The 9,426-nt window shown below is 37.7% G+C and overlaps 1 pseudogene; it reads right to left on the bottom strand.

The window, feature by feature from the left end:
• Positions 1-1,745: 1,745 nt before the first annotated feature.
• On the bottom strand, positions 1,746-3,560 carry LOC129485748 (HIG1 domain family member 1A, mitochondrial-like; annotated as a pseudogene).
• Between the last annotated feature and the right edge of the window lie 5,866 nt (positions 3,561-9,426).

Below are 9,426 nucleotides of genomic sequence, written 5' to 3'. Positions count from 1 at the left end.
TGAGTAGCTGGGATTACAGGCACGCACTATCGTGCTGGTTCCAAATCATGACACTTTTGAAAGTAAAAGATATTCGAGTTTGCAAAAGCAATATCACAAATCAAAACTGTCTTGGGGAACCTGAGACCTATAGTCACTCAATATGTGACTCCATATATGTCTGCTGCATGAGGCTTAGTTATTTTAGCATGGGGTAAATATGCCTAAAAGAAATATTGTGAATAATGTTTTCCTAGGTCTTACTGTATTTTCTTTTTTCTTTTTTTTTTTTTTGCATTAAACTGTTTCTATTCAAGCCAAATAGCTAAGGGCATTACATTTTGAGACCTGCTATACCAATGGACTGTAATAATTCTGCTTACTGTTATATAGTAGTTAGTATTTACCCAAAGTATCCTTCATGAGTTGGAATAGTATATTGAAGTCAGACAGACTGCGTTTGAATCCTACCTCCATGATTTAATGTTTGGCCTTTAAGCCTAATTTTCCACATCTGTAAAATCGAGATACTATAATGCCTATGTCTAAGTTTGTTATGGAGGATTTAATGATATATATAGGATTTAATTATATATTGAAATAATTTATATATATATAAAATAAAATGCTGTATATATCACATGGGCTCCATATATGAAAGTTGTTATTCGTTAATAAAAGGAATTTTTGTTTATTTAGTGTTTTTTAAATATTCTATATGCACGGTTTGACTTTTTTCCTTATGACTCTGAAGTCTGTATTATTTATTTATATTTTACAAGTGAGGGTACAAATGGTCACAGACGTTGTGTGATTTAATCAACCTTGGGATTTTTTTTTTTTTGACATGGTCACTTACTTTAATAACAATACATATACCACGTTATCACCATGGAATGTAAATTCAGGTTAGATAAGAGAATTTCACAAGTGTAATAGCATTCTGTAGTATATAAAAGTTTGTATACACTGTCTGACTAAACCAGCATTCTCACAAATCATTAATCAATCCCATTATAGGTAATTAGTTTAGTTTAATGTTTACAATTCTTGTGGAGAAAATAAGCAATGCATACTTTAAAAAGTGTTCATTTACCTTTGCATGAGCCCTTAAAATACATATTTCTATTTCAAGATGATATTTAAAACTTATTCTAATATAACAGCAGCAAAAACATAATTCTGCAGTTACAAACAAACTAGAATCTGTAAGTTATTCTCATGTTTACAATTATGATTCTTTAATAAATACTACCACTATGCAGCTCTATTATAAGCTTTTTAGATTTAATTTAAACATACACACATATATACTTTCAGTTGTGCGAGGCTTTACAGGTTCTATTCCATGCACTTTTTTGACAGAGTTCTAAAAGAGCCAGCCAGTTCACAAGACAGGTAGAAAAAAAGTTAAATTAACTGGGCAAATAGGACTCTTACATAACATCCCTAACATGCAAGATTCTGCAGCAAACTGGGAGTACCTCAGGGTTAGCCTGCTGTCTTCTTTGGAAATAATTTCATCTTCACAGTTTAAGAAGGTGGACATTTCAACGCTGTCAAGCGCATTTAGGTGACATGTTTTTTTGTGTGTTAGCTTGACTCCCCTCAATGACCTAGTTAGTAAACTAGTCACTGGTGATTTAGTCACCAGGAAAATGAAGTCTGCAACAAAGGAAGCCAATATTCAAAATGCCTTGTTACCATCTGAACCCACTCAAACAGTTAATTTTCAACGTTAGTATGTAACTTCGGTAATGAGATGTCTAACTAAAGCAAGCTCCCCCAATGAGACCAAGACAGCTTCTTTTCCTCTTAGGCTTAGGTTTTGCCCAGAATTCCCGAAACACGGACTAGCCCATATCAACAGTCATTGCTCCTACAAGAAAGCCTTGGGCTGCCACATGCATGTGGATCAGATGAAGGGACATTTTAGTATTTCCTCTGCTCTTCAATTTGTATAATCCCTATGTAAAAATTGCTGCAAAATCTGCCATTCCGATGGGGATGAATGGTACATCTTTAGCTCTCCTAATAAGTTTGGATCCCTGATCTTCATCATATGAAGAAAGGGAAGCATCTGTGTCTGTTGACAGCAATTGCTTGAAGACTTTCCCTAGAGCAGGCAAACCCCTCACACAGCTTCTGATCCCTGGGATGTAAAAATCATTGGGAAATGTTTATGAAAAGTAGGCTGGGGAGGGTATCAACTCATTTGGTTAGATGCACAGCTAGGCTAGAATTACTTCAAAGGTGTTTGAATATTTAAACTTATCATTGGAGAAGAGAAGAATACAGCCTTTCTTTTTAAAAGAGGGTGAAGTTTTCTAAAACAGCTAATTCTGTTGATTACGTTCTTGAACTAGGGTTAGAATTCCTCACCCTACCCCTTACTCCCAATTTATGTAACACCTGTTCACCAAAACTTTCTGTGAAGTGCTGAGAAAGTCTTCAGCCTAAGGATTTTAAGGTACAGTTGTTGCACATCTTATTTTGGCACTTGAGTTTGGTGAGAGAATGACCTGATGAATCTTTTGTGCTTGATATTGTAATTTTGCGCTGCTAGCCAAAATGTTAGTACCTTCAGTCTGCCTTTTACTTCCATAATTAAGTTGCCAAACTCAACATCATTTTTTTATTTCCTAACCTCGATCTTTCTGTATACATAGTGGTTAAGAGTATGTTTAGGTAGGTATCAGATTTTCTGGCTTTAACACTTCTTACCTGCATAAGCTTGGACAAATTATTTAATTCTTTGATGCCCCTGTTCTCTTATCTGTAAAATAGGCAAAATAGTATCAGCTCAAGATAATAGTATATAGCTTATGATGATTAAAAATGAGATAACATCACATGTAAGATGCTTGGAAGTGTCTAGTTTATAGGAAGAATCTAAAATATTAATTTTTATTATTATTGACACTCTTTTTACCTCCCAACAATTTCCTAAAACAGTCCAATTCCATCTGAGCCAGATATAATTCGATTTTATAGTAAAGAGATCCCCAACTATTCTAAACGCTCTGTTTCAACATTAAAACCTGAATTTCTGAAGAATTCGGTTTCTCTTGTTTAATCTGTAAGTGGATATATAGTTTATGGTCCATAAGTCTATAATTGTTTTTTTTTTTTTTTTTTTTTTTTGAGATGGGGTCTCACTCTGTTGCCCAGGCTGGAGTGCAGTGGAGCAATCTCAGCTCACTGCAAGCTCTGCCTCCCGGGTTCACGCCATTCTCCTGCCTCAATCTCCCGAGTAGCTGGAACTACAGGTGCCCGCCACCACACCTGGCTAATTTTTTGTATTTTAGTAAAGACGGGGTTTCACCATGTTAGCCAGGATGATCTCGATCTCCTGACCTCGTGATCCGCCTGCCTCAGCATCCCAAAGTGCTGGGATTACAGGCATGAGCCACCGTGCCTGGCCAAGTCTATACTTTTTAGGTTAGGAAAGAATGTTTACATTCTACTTCATTGCTTCCAAAAACATTATTCTACTCCACTCAAATAAAAAATTCTTCTTTAAGCTTATGCTATTATGCTATTCCACCTTCCTCCTCAATGCTGGTGTCTGCCGGCTTCATGGCCAATCACTGGTTATTGCCCTTGGCTCACAGTTCTCTCACTCACAAATCCCACTATTCTCCCAGATGACTTCAATGCCTATGGTTGATCTCTCCAAAAGTCTTGTCTCATGATTTGTTGACCTTCTTAGCACTAACACACCTCAACTCTAGTGCAGCCAACCTCACCCATAGTCATACTTTGGAACTGGTCATTACCAAGAATTACCCAACATTCTTAAATATAAACTCTAATGCTTCACTCTCTAACACATCTTCACTTCCATCAGGCTCCTTAAGATCTCTGTGTTCTTTATATCTTTTGCTTTGACCTCAAGGAGATATTTTGTTCATGCATGTCCTCACTTGTCTTCCCTCCACTCTCCTCCCCTCCCATTCCTTCCCTCTCTTCCCTCTCCCTCTTTTTTCTTCCTCTCCCCTCCCCTCTTCTCTCATCTTCTTTTCTTTCACTCTCTCACTCTTTTTTCTCTCTCATCAGTCTCAAATCTTCATTACTTAAACCAGTAGGTGGTTAATGTTTCACTGTCTTGTCTACTAGTTCTACACAAATCTGATAAAATTTTACAATACACCTGACAAAATTCTAACCTTTCATTAGTCCACTTATTCAGTATCTCTTATAGCCAAACTGCCAAGAATTTTTATACAAGATACAGCTTGGATTGGCACCATGATAAAATCATGGTCTTTTGTCTCAACTGGAAACTCAATGATGTCTTAACTGAAATTTCGTAGATTCTCATAGAGTTCCATCTTCCATTTCTCAAAATGGCCACTTTGGACCTTAATTACTCTCATTAAAACATACACACACACACACACACACACACATATATCTATACCCTTTTGACCACTTATCCCCAAGTTCTAAAAATATACAGTGCCACAATCATACTCAGTAGAAAACCTTGCCTCCCAACCCAATAATCAAATGGAGGCCATCTAATAGAAATATTTTCAACCATTGTCCCTCTCACTAACAAACTCATCTGCATTGTAATAAATGATTTAAGACAAGGATGGGGATTTTGGATATTTACCTGAAGGGATGGATGTTCGTTGTTGAAACTCTATCACACAACTCTTGGTGTTTCTCTGATCATAGATGAGTGTATCAGCACACCAACTCAAGTTGGGCTAATTAGATGATCTCTTCTAAGAATTTGAAATTTAGTTTTAGAGACTTTAGGTGGTCTCGGATGGTTGTTTGAACTGCCATGTACAGACTCAGGAGCCATGTGCACATAAAAAAGCAGGCTATCGGCCGGGCGCCGTGGCTCACGCCTGTAATCCCAGCACTGTGGGAGGCCGACGCGGGCAGATCACGAGGTCAGGAGATCGAGACCATCCTGGCTAACATGGTGAAACCCTGTCTCCACTAAAAACACAAAAAATTAGCCGGGCGACGTGGCGGGCGCTTCCAGTCCCAGCTACTCGGGAGACTGAGGCAGGAGAATGGCGTGAACCCCCGGGGGGCGGAGCCTGCAGTGAGCCGAGATCGCGCCACTGCACTCCAGCCTGGGTGAAAGAGCGAGACTCCGTCTCAAAAAAAAAAAAAAAAAAAAAAGCAGGCTATGTGGCATTGAAGCGGAGCTACCAAGGGAAGCAGAGCTACCAAGGGAAGCAGAAATGAGAAACCCACAGCCCTAGAGAGTGAGATTTTGAATCTTGAAGAGTTTCTGCCTCCTATTTCCAGTCCCTAGTGAGGTGTGTTTCCTGCTTTGAGGTCTGAGGAGACACCTCTAAACATTATATTCTCTCTTTTTGCATAAACTGGTTCAACTGGGCTGCTCATAAATGTAACCAAAAAACTTCTATTTAAGCAAGTGGTTTTTTTTTTTTTTTTTTTTTTTTTTTTTCTGAGACAGAGTCTCGCTGTTGCCCAGGCTGGAGTGCGGTGGCGGGATCTCGGCTCACTGCAGGCTCCGCCCCCCGGGGTTTCACGCCATTCTCCTGCCTCAGTCTCCCGAGTAGCTGGGACTGGAGGCGCCCGCCACGTCGCCCGGCTAATTTTTTGTATTTTTAGTAGAGACGGGGTTTCACCGTGTTAGCCAGAATGGTCTCGATCTCCTGACCTCGTGATCTGCCCGCGTCGGCCACCCAAAGTGCTGGGATTACAGGCGTGAGCCGTTCACACCCATTTATCCTTCTTCTCTGCAATTTCTATGGAATGGTCTCTCTTCTACCATAGGTGAGTCCCTCCATGTTTGCCCTGAATACCCTCCCTTCTTGCTTTCTCTGAGACCTTATACTGTTGGTCGTCAGTACTCTTTCCCATGTCTTCAGCCTCACCTGCATCTTGGAATATAAACATCCTCACACTGATGACACCTTGGAAAACAATAACACATCTTTCTTGGAACCTTCTCTCATGAGTTGCCAAATCGTCACAAGTACACTAAAAAAACCGTTTCTCCATCCATTGCTAAACTTCTAAGAAAAGCAGTCTAACCTCAGAATCCAATTATTTATCTTCTATTTATGCTTTGCCACCTCAATCTTCTTTCTGTGCTCAATGCCCTCCATTGATAATTTCTTAACTTTTTGGGATACATTATAGCATTTGACATAGTTAACTCCCTCTTTTCTTTTAAAACTAGCTCTTTCCTTCATTTCTGACATGCTACACTCTACACATTCTTGTTTGTGAAATCAACACTTACTCATCTTATGATACAGAATTGCACATATACAGCCCAGATCTCTCTCTTCTAAGCTCTAGTCACATACATAGATACAAACATGCATATATATGTGCACATATATGTAAACATATATGCACACATTTATGCATGTATTTAAATATATGCACACATATAAATTGTATGTTTTGTGTGAATGTACACACAAACACATATCTTTCCTCTTAACATTTTCTTCAGGTACCTCAAACTCAACATTGCCCAATGTGTTATTCATCGTGTTCATCCACAACCCTCTAGTCCTCCAGAGTTTTCTAGCACCTCACTAAATCACACTGCAATCCACTCAATCATCCAAGAAAAGAATCTGATCCATGAGTATGGGATTGCTGCAAAATCTTCTCCATGTCTCTAATCTAATTCTCCTCAAGCCCAGAATTTAAACTATTGGCAGAGTGATTTTTCCAAATGTACATTTAGTCACCTGTGCCCATGTCTACTGCTAACAGTGGGGGCTAGGAAGAAAAGTATACTTGGGGACTCACCTATTATATATCTAAATAATTAAAAGTGATATGATAAATACATGTAACAAACTGTCATATAGAATTAATTATTTCCTCCTACCTTAATATATTTTCATACCAATAAAGTCATAATATATTGCAAAGCTATATTTTAAGTAACTAATGTTGGGCAAAGTATCACAGATAAATGAATGAATGATTATTGCCCATGTCTAGATTTTCAGATGTTGGGATGATAATATTTGCATATATCTACTTCAGTAACATATATATATATTCAGTAATATATATTTTACTCTATATAATTCAAGATACATTCAATTATATATTACTATATATAATTCAGTAATTATTTTTTCAATAAAATTTGTTAAGACTTCATTATAAAAAATTGTAAGTTATATTGTTAATATCAATATTTTCTTGTAATCTATGTTCTATTGAAAACAATACCAAATTAGCAAGCCTTCTTTGAATTGCTGTAGTTCATGAATAGCTTTTCATTAATCGCAATTTGGAGAAACCTTTCTCTGCTGAGGCAGTAGCAGTTGCAATTGTAAATAAAATTCTTAAATAAATACTTAAATCAGAAATAAACATTTTAGATTTAAACTTTCAAGTAGGGTCACACATAATAAATTATTGTGATTGAAGTAAATATCATAAAACATTTTAATTGCATTATATAAAGTCACTGTTAATCACATCACATTTTTTGCCTTCTCTGAAAGTAACATTTAAATTCACACATTAAGCTAAAGACTTGGTGTCACACTTACACTTTTTTGTGGTGTATCATGTTTACTTCTTAAATAATTTTATGAGTTTAATTGTTTCATATATATTTGCCCAGGCTGATCTTGAACTCCTGGCTTCAAGTGATCCTCCCACTTTGGCCTCCCAAAGCATTGAGATTACAGAGGTGAGTCACCACACCCAGCTTATAAATTATTTAAAAACGAAAAATAATCCTCAGTTGCCATATATAAGTATTGTGTATACCATATTATTTTTGAGTGCTTCCATATCTTGAATTGAAATACAATGAGAAGCAAGAAATGGATGCTTGGCACTACTGGAAAGCAATAAAATGGTTTCAAGTATCTATTATATTTTAGATATCCAAAGGGAAAGATTTGACAAGGTGCAAAAATTTGTCTTTTTCTCTCATTTAAGTATTTCTGCAGGTCAAATTCTGAACATACTGTAAAATAGTGTTTGTCTACAATATATCCAGTGGTACAAACTTATGAGCCTCTATGGCTTTTGGATTCAGCCGCCTTTTGTTTCAAGAATGTATGGAAAATATGTGAAGAAAAATTTCTCTGGAGCCTGAATGGGTTTATTCACAAGAGTGTATGTTTAGGATTATGGGTCACACTGTGCCAGCATTGAGAGCCAGATAGCCAGTAACAGAGGTTAGGGTGAACAGCCTTCCTTATTTGCCTAGGACTAAGGGACAGGCATTCCTGGGATGTAGGATTTTCAGTGCGAAAGCCAGGAAAGTTCCAGGCAAAGTGAAATTATTGCACCAGAGAGTCCACATGTCTTTTAATAAAATTTGTGTACATGTTTGTAAGATTCATAGTTCCAAGTCAGTGGTCCATTTTGCCCACGTCTTAGGGTGGTACTATGTCATTTGTTTGCTTACACCACTTAATCTTCCCTTGATGACGTAATAATAATATCCAAACAGCTAAGACATTAGATAGCATGAAAAAAACACTAAAAACAATGCCTAATATAGCAAATTTTAAGTGAATGTTAATCATTATTATCCCACCTATAGTTAAAATCCCACTAATAGTTAAAATCCTACCAATAATTTGTCTGCATAACACACAGTGGGTGATAAGTACATGTTTTTGAATGGCCCAGGAGGAGTTTCTGCTCTGTATGGGATTTACAAATTAAAATGGAATAGGTACTGGAGAATTGGTCTGGCTTTAAAATTTTACTTCAGAGCTTCCAGTGATCAGGCCATTGGTGTCCAGAGGATCTGAAAGTATAAATTAGGATTCTCTAAGTGGTGAGATCCAGGTATTTTCACTTGAAATTTGGAGCATAATTTTAGGGAATTCAGAAACAGCTGTCAGAAGAGTGGACAGCTGTCATTTAAGGCATACATTCTGTAAGTCAGGAACTTAGACTTCAATTTGTGAGCATAAGGAGCCAGTTTTAGGCAGGAGGGCGGAGAAATAAAAGCAGAGTAGAAAGTTGCACTAACATTCACAAGTGTTGATTTTCTACTTTATGCCAGAAACTTTGCTAGGGTTGGACTTTGATCAGACCTCTGGAGCTGAATAAGAACTGTACTACATTCAAAAGGGGTTCAGAGTTGGTGGTGCTGTGACTTGAAGTGCACACACCTATCTTTTCTAACTGGTAATCCTGTTTTCTGGATCTCATTTGCACTAAGGTAGACAATCAGAGCGGTGTGAGAGTACAACAGATGTCTATGAGTTACTGGATTTGGGGAGTAAGAATCTGCCCTTGGCAGCCAGGTGCGGTGGCTCACGCTTGTAACCCCAGCACTTTGGGAGGCCAAGGCAGGCAGATCATGAGGTCAGGAGATCAAGACCATCCTGGCTAACACAGTGAAACCCTGTCTCTACTAAAAATACAAAAAATTAGCTGTGTGTGGTGGCACGTGCCTGTAGTTCCAACTACTTGGGAGACTGAGGCAGGAGAATGGCT

The sequence above is a fragment of the Symphalangus syndactylus genome, chromosome 7 (assembly GCF_028878055.3).
Source record: "Symphalangus syndactylus isolate Jambi chromosome 7, NHGRI_mSymSyn1-v2.1_pri, whole genome shotgun sequence".
In the NCBI taxonomy this organism is placed as follows: domain Eukaryota; kingdom Metazoa; phylum Chordata; class Mammalia; order Primates; family Hylobatidae; genus Symphalangus; species Symphalangus syndactylus.
This window is presented reverse-complemented; position numbering and strand designations above follow the sequence as displayed.